Here is a 13,412-nt window from a genome sequence, read left to right as displayed (position 1 = left end):
TAGAGCCTCAAACTAGCCTGAACTAGTACTGCAAAAGCGATCCATTTTACATTATGGATTGCATCTTTAGTTGTACGTAGATGTTGGAAGTACATCACTGAAAGTGTTAAATGCATGAGACTTGAGGAATTTAAGAATCATAGAATCATTAAGGTTGGAAAAAAACACAAAGATCATCTAGTCCAACTGTCAACCCATCACCACCATGCCCACTGAACCACGTCCCTAAAAGAAATACTAACATAAAGATTATGAGGAAGTGCTGCATCCCAAAGAACATGTTGTTTGTTACCTGTGGTTATTCCTGTGAAGCATACGTGCTCACTGAACCAAATGCTGGCAGAAGTTCACTGACTCAGGGAGAGTTGACCCACTTCCATGATTTTGGAACCACCTTTCTGGGAAGCATGCAACCACCTGTTCACCCAGAGAGTATTCTGAAAGAAAAAATAGAAAGAAAAAAAAAAGGCTTTCAGTAACACTAAGTCACACCACTTCTGACAGACTTCTCCTTTTGGCTAGTTCAGTTATTATTGGCAGTGTTTACTCTTCGAAAAACAAAAACATCATTTTAAGCAGTTATTCCTAAAGCCTAGGAACCAATGCTTGCTTTGAAATTCTTTATACACCAAGGTCATTAAAAAACAAAGAAACAAACAAAAAAACAACTTTAAATGATAAATAATTACACTTCAGACTACATCTGTCCCCATGGAAATAAGACCTTTCACCTCTTTACACTTCTCTATGTTTTCTGGCCCTGGTGGTGTGTTGAAGAGGTTCAGAAGAAGGCAACGATTCAGCAGCTTGCTCAGTCCCAAACCACGGACTGTGTCTTCCTGTACAGTCCCATCCCAAAGGAGAACACTGGAGAGCAGCTGCAGTAATGAAGAAACAGAACATGCATATCTGATGGCCGAGGGTGCATTAGAACCTCCTTTTTAAACTTAAAAGATACCATGTCCATCCAATCTCAGTACTCAAAAAACAGGATTTATTCTCTCCAAACTGTCAGAAGATCCCCAACAGAAGCACATTTTCAACCGTTCTGCACATCACCACTTCTAAAGCGAGGATGGAAAACAAACTGAAAGGAGAAAACTTCAATCTGCAGTGGAAGACCACTGGTCTCGCTTTTAGAAACATGTATTTGACTGGACATTTAAGTCAGGCAATACACAATCTCAGAAGGTGATACCAGTAATCTTATGTCTGTTTCATGTCTGCCAGGTATCAGTACTAAGCTCCCTCTTGTCTTCTCTGCATCTGTCCATGACAAACCCTTACACAACAGCTTGCCCCAGGAGTGAATATGGCAAGTCCTCAACATTCCCAAATTCCCTGATTTTTCTACAGGAATGTGCAACATGGCAGCAGGAAGCCTATGCAGAGCTGTCACCATGGCCTTGTTAGCACACACAGCAGGGGAACTGGGACGTTAATGTGTTTTCCTGCATCTAAACCTCATCTTTAGTACGAATCCAAATACACTCATAGAGGAAACGGATCTAAGAGGGAATTGAATCACAGGCATTCAGACATTCCTAACTCAGCACTTTAGACTGAATAAAGCTATACTAATACGCTTATACGCACATGCAGGGATTCTATTCTACAAGAGCAACATGGGCACTGTATGCACATACTGAGGAAACAGACCTATCCACAGAGTGCCAATGACTGATCTCATGGAAGGTTAGCAGGAGCAGATGATGAAATTAAAGTCTCTTGACTATGTATCAGAGGTGGGTGAGCATAAATAGCTCACTGACAAAAATAGCTCACCTTCCTATTAAAATACATTAAGTTCTCAGGAATCAGATTTGACTGAAGATACATTTCCTCAAAGACGACAGTCTACTTTTAACTAAAATGATTTTCACAGACAAGATCGGTGCTTTTTCTTTACCTCAACAGCTGACCAAAACCGTCTGCCTTGGAATTTTGAACATGGCGATGATTTGTCTTCCACAGTGCTGGTCAGAAAAAGAGGAAGAGGAAATAAGGATTTTGTTTGACCTGAAAGTAAGACAAGCAGACAATTCATCTCTTAAACACCAATGAATTACAATTATGGGATTCTTTCAGCAGTGACAACCAGAATCAAGGCCTAAGGAAACAGCTGTTAACTGAAACTCCTTGCAATACCCAATGGAATTAGCAGCTGGAAACACTCGAGTATGTGTTTAATGGATTCTCAGCAGAACAGCACTGCCTGTAACCAGACAAACATGCTGCATCAGGCTTAGCAACACTCTTCTCCCAGCTGTGTCTTAACCCCACATCTACCAGACTCTTACCAGTTATCCCCTCTATAAGAGCGTCCAGCAGTAAGCATCAGCAATATCAACTATTTCAGGAAAGAAAGGAGGAGTCAGGAGTAGAAGGGGGAGCAGACCACCACAAATAACACAAGCCCTCAGATACTCCAAGTTAAGATCACAAAACCAGACTCTGGGCAGTGCCTCATAAACTAAGAGCTTTCCATTTATGAAAGCTTTTAGTTACAGGAGCAAAAAAGCACTAAGTTGACTGCGTAGTTACTCTTGTTGGAATGAGTTCACAAACATTAATCTTTGGTAACTATTTCTATAATGAAACAGTAGAAGGCACATTTGTTCCATTTGCTCATGGATGTCTACAATATATTTCACCCACGCTTCTGGGGAAAAGGTACAGAAAAATAGAACAAAGGCTAAAAAAAGAGGTTAGGTTGCAGGTAGACTTGGTGGTCTTTAAGGTCTTTCCCAGCCTGAGCAGTTCTATGATTCTATGACTAAAAATAAAACTTTTAAAAAGTAAAAAAATAAATTCCCAGAGACAGCTTACCTTTTCGGATACAGAGGGATAAAGACATCCTCCTCTACAGACTGCTTCATCCTCAGGACAACCGTGTTAATCAAATCCTGTCAAAAAAAGAAAAAAGGAAAAATATTAACACATCCTCACAAGAAAAGGATCTCACCTTCCACTTACAACGGCATTAAAGACCTGTGAGCAAGTCTCAGCTTTAACCATCTTTTTCTTTTTCTTTTTTTGATAAAATCCTCTTGGATAACGAGATTAATGTATTTACCAGCTATGAAGTTCTATCAAAAAAACCACAACAAAACACCACAGCTACTATACAAACAGAATCTTATCTAAAGCTTCTTCCTGAAGTCAAGTGTGGCGACTGCATAAACGTTTGTTATTATTTCTTTTCATACTAAGGGCCTAAACATCAACTTAGTTTCACCTACTTTATGCTAGATAAACTCCCAGATTTGCATTAGAATAAAACCAGAACTGGGCTAAGTGTACGTTACAGTGAATATTTACAGTGAATGCATACACTGCATCAAGAACTTCCTTCCCCATTACCACAACAGCCTTTACCTGTTTTGCCTGACTGCATTCCCTTCTGGACAGGACCTGTTTTTCAAACACAAAGCTGTGTAAGGCACTCAATCTGTGAAGTCGATAAAGGATCCCACACATTCTTGGCAAATGCTGAAAAACAGGAATTATTTCATTCATGATATCCAAGTGGCTATCTGCTCTAGTTTCAAGGAAGCAAACATTCAAACAGCTAAACCTTTCATTTGCAGTAACCTTAACAAGTAATTGTAACTATCAACATAATTTTACATTACCACTTATTTAAGGTTTCATTACCTAGCTGCAGTGAACGTTCTCAAGACAACCTTAATATACCTGTAATTTTTGGCAGGATAGTTTTTTCAATCACTCTAGGCAAAACTTCTTCATCAGGATCATCATCTCTTTTTGATTCAGACGACTTTTTGGCATCGCTGAATCCTTCTACAGCTCTGAACCAGGGCATCTCTTTCAGGTCTGTAGAATTCTGCTGAAAGATCATTCCCATTCGTTGTTCAGCTGTCAGGATTGAGAGAAAAAGCTCCATGCAGAAATATATCCTAATGATACCAAAAGATTCTCATTTAACAGTTTTACGTGGATTCTAATCACGGAATGGACCAAAGCAGCAAGCTAAAACTGAATGTAAAGCTAGATTTCAGAGGGTAGGGTTGTCAAAATGTCAGCAAACAGCTCCACATTAATAAAGATGCAAGTGATTCATATGCAAGCAACCTGACAAGAGGAAAAGATGTCCTCCTTCTAGTTAACAACACTTATCTCAAGCTCTGGAATGCCTCTATAACCCACGGCAAAGCTCCTGTACAGAAGTCTTCCCTGCAAGCAGCATGCCCCCGTCCTGCACTCTGGCAAAGCCTTTTTCAGGAAAAAAAGAGATACAGAAGACCACAAAAAGACTTCTGCGGTTTTGAACAACTGCACAGATTGAAATACCCATTACATTTCCTATTTTGTATGTCTCTTAAAAGCTCAGACAGGAAAATCCTCCTTCTGTTATTCAGCAAATACGCACCGTGCCTCCCCCAGCTCCTCGTGACCTGCTCACTAAGGCAGGTCTCAATTCAAATCTCAATTTGAAATACATTCCAACTTTGGACAAAAAACTGATTAAACTAAAGAAGCCTACAGTCTTATCTATTCTTCCTAAGGCATTGGTCAGAATTGTTTAAATGCATTAATTCTGTGCTGTAGAAAATAAACGATATACCATTCAAAAGGAGTATTTCTTCACTCTCCCTTGAAAATCCTTCTCAATATGGGAGGAATTTTGCTCTCATATCCTGACCAACCTTTGCTCTTCTGGAATTCAGTCACCTCTGTCAGAGCCAGTTCTTCATCACTCGACATGCCTTCGTGGTGACCAGCTGTTTGTGAACGCTCTCTCAGCTGCCGCCTGCAAGTCCTGCATTCTGTAATGAACTCAGGTGAGTTATTCACCATGTACATACGTAAAAGAAAGCTCAGTGATATACTAAGAACACCCGGTGAGAGCAATAGCCTAAGGAAACACAGTGAGGAAGCAGAAGTAAGTATGCAACCCTTAGAGACACAGACTGTAACAGTAAGGTACTTTGTGAGCTGCCAAAGGACATTAAAAGCATCTCTAACGACCTTCACTTCACCACATTCATACTAGGAACTCCCCCCACCTGAAACACCAAACATCTAACATGGTACTCCATACTATCCCTGCCAGAGGTAGTCTGTAAGAAACTACTGCGCTCTCAACAGTCCATCATCTCAGTTCTATGTAGCTTATGCAACAACTTGCATGGAAACTGTGACTGCATCCAAGTCTCACTGGGGCTAAAAAACGTTACTGCTGGCACCACATACCGTAAGAGCATGCAAAATCAACAAGAAAATTATATTTATACGTATTATTTGCATACCATACCTCTTGTATGTAATTATTGACATTACTTAACGTTAAAGGTTAACAGCTTGCTTCAAGCAAAGTTTTATTACGTCGTTTTTCAACCAGTAAAACTCTTAAGTCCTTACCTGTACCTAAACAGTGATGGGTCAAGGCACCAATGCAACTGGAACGGTTTCAGAGCTCCCAGTAACTTAAGGTCAGCAGCAGACCCTGACGTTCAAAATGTAGCACCTGGCCTACGCTGATAACAGAGGGTAGGTTAGATGTAGGTCAGATTCCAATCAGCACGAAGAAAACCCCCCATTAACCAATAGATGGTTTCCATGTACCTTGAGCTTTGGAAAGGAAAGGCATTTTTGCACGTGTGTGTATCACTTCGCTTAGTAACCGCACAGATTTACCTTCATCCCTGTGTAAGTAACAGGAAGCAGATACACACTTACTACAGTTAGATGTAATTATACGTACCTTCGATGCTCACACGTTTTCAGAAGCTTCATCTTTTCATCGTTTTCCAGTCCATCATTACTTGGTTTGCCATTCCCAGCTACCAGAAGACAGGAACAAGACAAAGAGGTGAATGCAGAACACTGACTCTGCTTCTGCTCTTCATTTGGAAACTAACCAAAGTAAACAAAACCTCCTGATGAAAAATTCACAGTGTCCAGAGTAAAGCACAGTCAATATTATCAGTGAACTGTAGGACAGCTGTGGCTGCTCCCTCGTGCAGGGGGATTGCCAGGTCACAGCCTGAACCGGGAGGTGAGCACTGAGTGAGCACAGGGAGGGACCCCAGATCCACCCTTCCTCTCTGCCCTTCCTGGTGACGCTTCCAGCTGTGCTTCCCAGAGTGCACACACACTCAGAGTCTGCATGCTTTGCACCCACCCCACCTGCACACCAGTTAGAACCAGAAAGGGCTACATCCCCGAGCTCACTCTTCTCAAGCTGCTGCCAGTTATCAGTCAATCCTTCTTTGTCCTCCTGTTCTACAGTGCCTCCGTCCCAAACAACCTAATATCTACTGGAAAACTGACTCAGTTTCTCTTTTCAAGTACTGATAGACAGCCACTGAGATCAGGAATTCAAAACTGACCGAGCATTTGGTCATGCTGTATTCACCATTCTACCACAGAGAAGTGATACTACGCGTCCTACTTCGGTAAGGATTTCAACTAGGACATCTAGTACAGTATGCCCACTGACAGCAGGGAGGGAGAAAACATTACACGTGAAAATAAAATATAATCCAAGAATTAACTGCGTGTTTCTACTTAAAGAATGAGATTTCAGTAAGAAAGTAACTGGTAACTTCATACTAACTTGTCAGGTGCCGCATATAAGTAGATTCTGTTTCCAGCTCATCTTGCCTTCGCTTCAGTACCGACACGGCTCGCTGCTGGAGAAGTGCACGTACAGCAGATTCGAGCTCAGTTATGTATTTCAGCTGAAATATGGTAAACAGCAATCAGGTTTGAATAAAACAAATGAAAGAACAGTTTTCACAGGCTTTCGAGCATGAGGGTGAGATGAGAACAAGAGCATTACAGTCTGAAAAGCAAGAGCCTGCTCACTGGAGTTTTTCCAGGCTGTTTAAGACTGAAAGCCACAAATGAAATGCCAATTGCCTATTACAGGACTACCTAAGACCCTACCAAAAAGCGTTCAGCGGGACACTATTGGTACAATCAGTTTGCTTCAATCTGCCTTTGAACACCTCGCCATCACAGGAAACATCTCAACGAAACCTTGTACAGTTATGTACAGTTACATAAAAAACACCTCAGGCTGCAGCACAACTGACAGTAGTTGGATTTGACAGTACATTCTCTGCAGGGTACCCTCATCGAGGCCAAACTTTGTGCAGCATCTTCCAACCTTCCATCTTTTTTTTATTTTCTATTTTTAATAGTTAAGGTTTGCAGTTAAGGAAAGCAATACAGCAGATAACATTGACAAATCCTCACACAACCCAGCTAAATACCAACTCAAACCTAATGTAAGATCCTTATTACTAGTCACATGTTGTAAACCAAACACATTTTGAGGTCCCAAAACTGAACGCAAGTCCCACCTCCCATTCAGCTTTAGGACACCCTGGTTACTACACCTGAAGAAAACTTCTTCCAATAACATTCTGTTTTTCTCCATCACAACCCAGGTGAGCCCACAGCTCAAGCCAGCGTACATATCCTACCTTAATCATTTTAGGTTACTGTGAGGGGTGGTCTGTTCCTCCTTTGTTTCCTGTGACACTCAAGTTTCTGATAGAATTGACTCATAATTGGTCATTTCTCATCATCATTTCCAAATAAGAAATCTCATTTTTGCCTTGAGAGAATGCAGGTTCATCATCTTAAAGAAATGGGTGGCAGCGAAGGGAAGGAAAACACACGTACTTCTTCATTGAAACAGTTTACTAAGTTCTCTATGTATGTTTTCATGCCCCTGCAGAACCTGTAATTCATAGCAGCATCTGAAGGCTTCTCTCATTCCTGGGCAGTTATCTTTGAACTGTCAATGCTCTCCACGTGTTTCTCATACTCCCTCTGGTGGGCACGGGGCACATCCTGCAATGATGCCATCCTAAAAAAGAACACACTCAGACAATTAAAACCACGACAAGTCAACAGTTAACACACTTCTGAACATCTTCCGCTTAAAACAAAGCACAAAATCCTTGCTAATAGCAGCACCTGCATCGGAGCAAAGAAGAACTGCAAGACTTACCCATACCAACATTTACAGAAGCACTGTGTGTGGACAAGATTCATGCTTTGGAAAACATCAAATGTCACTGACGTAGTGGTAGTTCTGAAGGTACCCCCACTGACATGTTACCCATATTCCTCTACACAGCACGCTCCTAAAGAACATAATACGGCAAGTGTAGCGACGTTACACTGAATAGATTCTACCCAAGTCGATGTGGGTAGGAATACAGCACACATCAGTGCGTCCCACTTAATTTATACCAACTTAATATCACCAAGCTATTACTACCAGACGTGTTCTCCCTCCCCTTCTTGTTACTTTCCAAATAGGTCTCCCACTCTCGATAGTCTTTCACATTTGATTGTACTTGAACTCCCCGCATCATTTCATCCATTTCTTTCAGGTGATCAAGGCCAAAAAAAAAACAAACAACATACAATTCCACAGAAATATTTAGTCCACTTCAGTGGAAATTCTTTGAACACAAGCAGGCCAGCAGCAGTCTGTACAAAAGAGTATACATACACAGAGGTTCACACAAGTGAACGGCAGATGTTTGTGTATCAGCTGCACGATGGTACTTGTCTGAACTTATCATCTGGCGCCCCCGCGTGGCCGATCGGCGGAATGGTTTGGAGTCGTCGGGCGCATGCTCGCTGTGACCTGGAGGACTAATCACAATAGAGAGCGGCGGATGAGCTGCACAGAGCGGTTACGAAGCCACTTCCGCATTCCTACGCGCACGCGTTGTGCCGCCTGCAGGACTGAGCAGCGGACAGCGGCAGTTCCGCGCATTGGCCACGAGGTGGCGGCAGAGACCGCGGAAAGAACCTCGACGGGATCGATGCGGCCCGCGGCGCAATCGCTGGCGGTCAGTGCTCTGTCGCGATGACGGGGGAAGAACACGGAATGAGAAGTGGGGGGCGGTGGGGGTGAAGACGAAGAAAACAGAGGGTGACTCCTCCAAACTCAGGAAAGCCGTGCTAAGAGCTTTACAAAAAGAAAATTATAATAATAATAATAAAAAGTTTTTAAAAAATACTTTTTGCCAGCATCTGTTGCACTGTTTTTAAATATTCACATACCCAAATGTAACTGCCCAGTACATTTAACGACAACAAAATTAAAGCACGTTGGCAGAAAGCAGAGCGCCATATTGGTGTTCACTCAGCCTCTGTCTTCTTCGTGCTTTAATGTATTTCACAGCTACCTAATGTAAATCACAGCTACCTCTGGAAGACAGCCCGAGAGCTGTGCAGGTCCATCAGGCTCAGCTGCAGCTTTTCATCTGCCCTTCTCTGGCCCTCCTGCAGCTGGAGAGAGAGCACAGGAGGGCACGTGGGATGCAGACCCTCCCCAGTCAGCCGCAGCAGTCGCTCCTGCCAGCACTCCCTTTCCCCCACGTCTTTCCCATTGGACAGTCTGGAGCCCTGTGTGGCAGAGCAGGAGAGAGCTGCAGGCAGAAGGAAAACGGGCTGCTGGGATTCCTCCATCCCACTGCCAGGTGTCTTCTCTGGCATTCTGGGGGTGGGAAGGGAGTTGTGGGAGCACCCGTGGGGCTCCGGGCAGGAGGGAAGGAAGCAAAGATGCAGCTGCAGGCAGCGGGCTCTGGGCTGGAGCAGTGCAGCCAGGCACAAACAGTGACAACGTACACACACAGATAAACACCCAGTACAGAATCTGGCACTCCGCGGTCCTCCCAGAGCTTGTTACTGCTTTTTAGGCTGCCCTACAGGTATTCTGTCCTATCCCCTTCATTCCCGTGTCTTGCCCCCTTCCTTCACCCCGTGCCTTCCCCATTCCTTTTCCAGGCTTTCCCTTTCCTTTCCCCGCTTCCTTCCCCACGCCTTCCCCCTGCAACAGCCCCATGTTCTGCTGCTGTTCTCAGCTGACAATCCTTACACCACACTGTTCAAACACATCGGATCAGACTGCATATTGGCACTGATTTTAAAACAACACAACCAACAACAAATACATACAGTATTATGCGTGGATAACAAACTCCTACCTGCTTGAAGACCAACAGCAGCTCCTCATCCTGCAGTAACTCCTGCACACGGCCAGGTCTCCCGTGCAGGGATTTGGCATCTGCAGTGGCTTCGCAACATTGGATTTGAGTCTTTGACTTCCACCTCAATGTGCTCGACAGCAAACTGCCAGAAAGGAGGAAGAAGGAACGTTCCAGCAGTGGATGCGATCGGCAGAGCCAGCAGGGCATCCCCTGCTTCAAAGGGCACTCTGCCTTTCATCCCCACCATGGGGCAGCCACTCTCCTGCTTTGCCTCTCCCCAGGGCCTGCAGGGTTTGTTCCATTGCATGCTGTACCCGCATGGCCAGCACGTGCTACGGAGCCCAAGTGGAGCACCCGTTGCAGAACAAGTCTTCGCAAGAACAAGACCTACAACCCACATGAGCTCCCTCTACGAAACAAAACGCTTGTGGCTACAGCCACAACTACAAGCTGTCTCAAAACTGTCAGGATACTTTGTTCCATCCCAGGATCCTTCTTCACTTGCAGGCCTTTAGGTCACCATCGCAGTCAAGATTAAAATTTAGGCTACATCCCAGCCACTCAGGCCTCCCGCTGCCATTCGCTTCTATGCTCGAGGGCCCCAGAAAAAGGCCCTGGGCCTTCACAAGTGAAGCAATGCAACCTGACAGGACGGCTCTCTTGCGGAGCAGCAGTGCTTCAGGATTTGATATTCACAAAGGAACTGCAGCACCTGAGCAATACAGAGGAAGGTAGCAGGAATAAAAGGGCAAAGCAAGGCAAAACCTCAGGGAAAGAAAGGGAAAGGTGAGAGGAAAATGTCACACAGCCTGCAAGGTGCCCTAAAGAGCCATAACAAAGTCTGGCAGCACTGCCGTGCTCTGCAATGGGAAAGATTTGTATATTTACACGGTCCTTACCTGTTCAGGACACCAGTCACCTAAGTTGGGTTCTGGGGAATTATGGGACATGCAGCTTTCCATTCCTGAGCAGCATATGGACAAGCAAGGAGAAGGAAATAAAGGAAGGCAGAGCACCATCAACACACTCAGTGCATGTCCATGCAGACTCCCAAACCCACAGCTTCCTGGGTTGTTTCTGCTTTTGTAGCATTTGCATGCTGCAGATGAGGAAAACGCTATGCTGTTTGAGTCTTCTTCTCCAACAGCCAGCTACAGGTAAATGGCAGCTAACCTGCAGACCGAGCACTACTGCCTGGAGTTGGTCAGGGGGAGCTCCTCCTGCCGCTGCTGGATGGTGATGCTGACAGGGCTGGAGATGCTCTGCAGGGCCAGCTCGTAGCTGGGAGCCAGGAATGGACACGGCGGGAGAGAGGAGAGAGCTGTCGGGGGCCAGCCGAGGCATCCCTCACTCAAAAGCTTTGAAGTTGCACGCTGCTTCTTGGCACTTTGTCCCCCACAACTCCAGAGCACTTCCAGCTTTTCCCTGGCAATTCACGGCTTGCACAGTGCCAAACGCAACCAAGAAAAAAAGGCAAGAAAGAAGCAAAGGCCATGGCTATGCACACAAGCGGCCAGGAAGGGTCCAGCAGGAGAATGAAACCTGCACAAGTCAACTCAACAGATTCCAAGGAATTCATTGACATCTGACACAATTTGCAACGCCAGAAGCACTGCCACGCCAACAGCACCGTATTGGGAAAGCAGCACGTCCAAATCAGCCCCCTTGCCCTGCTCTACCCGCTCAGCCCAACACAGAAATCAAACACACAGACTCTCTTGCTTTGGCTCACGGCAGCCATCAAGCTCATGCTTTAGTGACACAGAGAACTCCATCTCCACCTACTCCGTGTCTCGCTCACCACAAGCTCGGCTGGGAGCTGTCGCTCAGCCTGACACCACAAGCAGAAAAGAAGCGCACATAAGCAGATGCTCTCATCCACACGTGCAAATCTGGAGGCGAGGAATAAAAGGCTCACTGGGCCATGGGCAAAGCAGGGAGCAGATGATAGGCAGGAAACAGGAAGGAGTTCAAGACCAGCTCTCCTACACCAAAGACAGGGAGAGCTGAGTCAGCACCACGGGAGGACTTACGACACAGCTTGAGAGCTTACAGAGACCTGAGATTTCCAAAGGAGGCCGCCAGGGTAACTCTCACCATTCTTTTGCAGGGCTCTCACGGATGCTTCCCATGCTGACTTCCACTGCCTATGTCATTGGTAGAAAGCCCAGGTGACAAATGCTCAGTCTGTCTGGGTAACGCTTCCGTGCTTCCATGGTTATCACTGAAACAAAAGGAAAAAAATAAAAAGCATGCAACCCTATGAAATTTGCCTCTCTACTGCTGCTGTCAGCGTGACATTCAAGTCTGTCTTCCACACAGCTCCATCTGAGTGCCAAAAAGAAACACGTACAGAGATGCTTAGAAGATTCTTTGTGCAGAGACAAATGCAGGGTGCATGCGTATTCTCTACAGCAAGAAACATTAATTTCTCAAGCAGTAGTATGAAAGGTCAATGAAAAGGAAATGGATGACAAAACCTTTTCATATAAGAAGTCCTTGCTAAGCCTCTCCCCATCAAAAAGGAAGCCTCCGGGCATTGTTAGCAGCAGTTCCCAGAACATCTTGCACCACAAAATGCAGCACACTCCTTTTTTTCCACAGGCCCCTCATTTCTCTCATCAGCATCAGATTCACTCCACTTCAAATACACCCATCAGAACAGCCCTTCAGTTTGGCTGAGGTAGGAACCCACTGCTGGGATGTCCCCCACTCCCATTCCCCACTATGTCCAGTACTGGGGGAAACTGGGGAAAGGAAGAGCAACTGCCATCACCTACCCAGACATCTGCAGGGCCTTCCATACAGTCTCACATCACAGGGAGAAGCGGGAGAGCTCTCGTGGCACAAAGAGTGCACTTTGGCCACAAGAACCCCAGGCACCGCTACAGGCTTGGGGCAGAGGGGCTGGAAGACTGTGGAGAGGAAATGGACCTGGGGGGTTGATTGACACTAGACTGAACACTGCCAGCAGTGTGCCCAGGCGGCCAAGAAGGCCAATGGCATCCTGGCTTGTATCAGAAATTGTGTGGCCAGCAGGAATAGGGAAGTAATTGTCCCCCTGTACTCAGCACTGGTGAGGCCGCACCTCGAGTACTGTGCCCAGTTTTGGGCCCCTCACTCTAAGAAAGACATCGAGGCCCTGGAACGTGTCCAGAGGAGGGCAACAAAGCTGGTGAGGGCTCTGGAGCACAGGCCTTATACGGAGTGGCTGAAGGAGCTGGGATTGCTCAGTCTGGAGAAGAGGAGGCTCAGGAGAGACCTTATTGCTCTCCATAACTACCTGAAGGGAGGCTGTAGTGAGCTGGGGGCCAGCCTCTTCTCTCGGGTGACTAGTGATAGGACTAGAGGGAATGGCCTCAAGCTGCGCCAGGGAAGATTCAGGCTGGACGTTAGGAAATTCTACTTGTCTGAAAGGGTGGC

At 45.5% G+C, this 13,412-nt stretch overlaps 1 long non-coding RNA gene across 1 annotated transcript; it reads right to left on the bottom strand.

Annotated features, from left to right (window-relative positions):
• Positions 1 to 5,753: 5,753 nt before the first annotated feature.
• Positions 5,754 to 7,840, bottom strand: LOC121108435. The gene is made up of 3 exons (XR_005842943.1): positions 7,458 to 7,840; positions 6,584 to 6,707; positions 5,754 to 5,807 (listed from the first exon to the last, which is right to left on the bottom strand). It is a non-coding gene; the product is annotated as an uncharacterized LOC121108435 (long non-coding RNA).
• Positions 7,841 to 13,412: the final 5,572 nt, after the last annotated feature.

The sequence above is a fragment of the Gallus gallus genome, chromosome Z (genome assembly GCF_016699485.2).
Source record: "Gallus gallus isolate bGalGal1 chromosome Z, bGalGal1.mat.broiler.GRCg7b, whole genome shotgun sequence".
Classification (NCBI taxonomy): domain Eukaryota; kingdom Metazoa; phylum Chordata; class Aves; order Galliformes; family Phasianidae; genus Gallus; species Gallus gallus.
The sequence above is the reverse complement of the archived record's forward strand: the minus strand, read 5'-3'. Positions and strand labels throughout refer to the sequence as shown.